Source organism: Rutidosis leptorrhynchoides, chromosome 2 (assembly GCF_046630445.1).
Source record: "Rutidosis leptorrhynchoides isolate AG116_Rl617_1_P2 chromosome 2, CSIRO_AGI_Rlap_v1, whole genome shotgun sequence".
Lineage (NCBI taxonomy): Eukaryota > Viridiplantae > Streptophyta > Magnoliopsida > Asterales > Asteraceae > Rutidosis > Rutidosis leptorrhynchoides.
In genome coordinates this window covers 66,416,621-66,419,761 of record NC_092334.1, presented here as the reverse complement: position 1 = coordinate 66,419,761, position 3,141 = coordinate 66,416,621, and positions in this window count along the sequence as shown.

Genomic DNA, 3,141 nt, shown 5'->3' with positions numbered 1-3,141 from the left:
TCCTAATAATTAATAATGATTATGGTTGTCCTATTTAGTGACGTTCATATGGAATCTATTATAATCATTTAATTAATTATTCGGGTTGGGTAATTGATTATTCAAACTGATCAAGTGGATGAATTAATATTCATAAACTAATTAAAACAGGGGTGGATTACATACAGTGATAACTGGTGTAATTGTTGACAGAAGTGATAACTGCGTCACAGTTTAAATCCTTAATCAGTTGGAATATTTGACTTCGGGTATAAGGGTAATTTGACGAGGATACTCGCACTTTATATTTATGACCGATGGACTATTATGGACAAAAACCAGATAGACGTATCAAATAAACCAGGACAAAGGACAATTAACCCATGGTAATAAATTAAAATCAACAAACATCATGATTACGGAAGTTTAAATAAGCATAATTCTTTTATTATATTTCTCATCGTATCTTTATTTACTGTCATTTTATTACTCGCAATTTTATTTTCTGTCATTTTATTTATCGCAATTTATTTTACGCACTTTAATTTTTGTCATTTATTTTTACGCTTAAAATCGACAAACCGGTCATTAAACGGTAAAACCCCCATTTTATAATAATACTACTACTTATTTATATATATATTTTTATAAATAAACTTAATAATATAGCGTTAACTTCACCAGCTCCCTGTGGAACGAACCGGACTTACTAAAAACTACACTACTCTACGATTAGGTACACTGCCTATAGTGTTGTAGCAAGGTTTAGGTATATCCCATCCGTAAATTAATAAAACTTGTGTCATATTTTGTAGTATTTTGTATTAAAAATAATACTATTTCTTACCCTCACGCTACATCATCAAGTTTTTGGCGCCGCTGCCGGGGAGCGCTAAAACGCTATATTTTTAATTATAATAATATTGAAATAAAATATAATAATATAATAATATTGAAATAGAATATAATAATATAATAATATTGAAATAGAATATAATAATATAAAAATATTTAAGAATCTTACGTAAATTTTAAAAAAAAAAAGTTGTATTTATTAAATACTTCAGGGGTATATTATGTAACTTATAATTAATAATTGCTATCATGTCGCTTTCATGTGAATAGTAAATTAATTAATTTATTTTCATTTACTATTCATGAATAGTAAATGAATTAAAAAAAAAAAAAAGTTTTAAAAAAAATTATAATTATAAAAAAATTATTAATTTATAAAAAAAAAAAAAAATCGTTTTTTTTAAAAAAAAAAAAAAAAAAAAAAAAAAAAAAAAAAAAAAAAAAAAATTGTAAAAAAAAAAATCGTTTTTTTTTTTTTTTTTTTTTTAAAAAAAAATTTAAAAAAAAAAAAACGAAAAAAAAAAAAAAAAAAAAAAAAAAAAAAACGTAAAAAAAAAAAAAAAACAAAAACGTAAAAAAAAAAAAAAAAAATTATTAAAAAAAAAATATATTTTTTTTAAATTTTGTCTATAAAAAAAAAAAAAAATGTTTTTTTTAGTTTTATTACCTTTAGATTTTTAGACTATATTCGCAACTTTTAGTATTAAGTTTAGTTTTGCCATAGTTATTTTTACTTCTAGAATTTTTAGGCTTTGCCGTAAAATCCCTTAAGTGCTTATTCCTTAGACTAAGTTTTAGGTGCTTTAGAATTTTGCGACGCCGTTTTTCGCGCTACTTTCTTATTTTTATTTTTCGACGCCTATTTTTCGACCTTTTTATTTTTCGACACTTTTCGACGCGCAATCTTTTTCTCTCTTATTTCTCGCCATTCTAGTTTTTAAGACTTAGAATTTTTTCTACTTCTTCTCTAAATTTCTTAAAATTACGAAAATTTATTTTAAGTGGTTAAATTGATAGACATCAAAATTTTCTGGTTCGTAGTAATAGTTGGATTTGTACGTGGACCGGGTTATTGGAGCCAAACAGTCCTCAATTATATTGAGACCAAACGAATCCTGCCCCTCTGCTGCATCTTTTGGCTATTCGAAACGTGGGCAAAATCAGAAAAGTCTATTGGTTGGATAACTTATTATAATTTTTCTTTCCTTTTTAAAACTAATAGGATATTCAGTGAATGCACCGAGCAAGACGTTCACCACCTTTTGTACGTTCACCACCTGTAACTCGATCAAGACATCGTTTAACGAATATCGCCGCCGTTGATTTTTCTTTAGAATCGTCATCAAGTCGACCAAATCCTCAAACTCAAATTTCCGATAATCCAGTTTTTGAAACAAACCTCACAATTGAGAATCCGGAGAATATTCAGGAACGGTTTGTAGATCCCGAACCATTAAACTTTCCTCCGGAACCACCAATCATTCAAACAGAGATTGTTGAGGAAAGAAACCATTAAATCAGAATCCTCTAGTGATTCGGATACAACAAATCCAATCATGGAAAATCTAGAACCTCTAAGTATGGAAGAACGAATGAGAGCTAAGCGCACTGGCCAAGGTCACGCCATTATTAAACCAGAAGTTAATGCTCCAGATTATGAAATTAAAGGACAAATTCTACACATGGTAACTAATCAGTGCCAATATAGTGGTACGCCGAATGAAGACCCAAACGAACATCTTCGTACGTTTAATAGGATCTGTACACTATTCAAAATCCGAGAAGTGGAAGACGAACAAATCTATCTCATGTTATTTCCCTGGACTTTAAAGGGAGAAGCCAAAGATTGGTTAGAATCGTTACCTGAAGGGGCGATTGACACATGGGATGTTTTAGTTGAAAAATTTCTTAAACGATTCTTTCCGGCATCCAAAGCCGTGAGACTTCAAGGAGAAATTGTTACGTTCGCGCAAAATCCAAATGAAACATTATATGAGGCGTGGACAAGATTCGGAAGGATGTTGAGAGGATGTCCTCAACACGGATTAGATACTTTTCAAATAGTACAAATCTTCTATAAAGGCGTAGACATCGCCACACGAAAAGACATCGACATAACAGCTGGTGGTTCCATTATGAAGAAAACCGCAACTGAAGCTTACAAAATTATTGATAACACAGCCTCCCACTCGCATGAGTGGCACCAAGAAAAAGATATCTTTCGATCATCTAAAGCGGCTAGAGCCGATTCTAGCCATGACTTTGATTCCGTTTCAGCAAAAATAGATGCTTTCGAAAGACGAATGG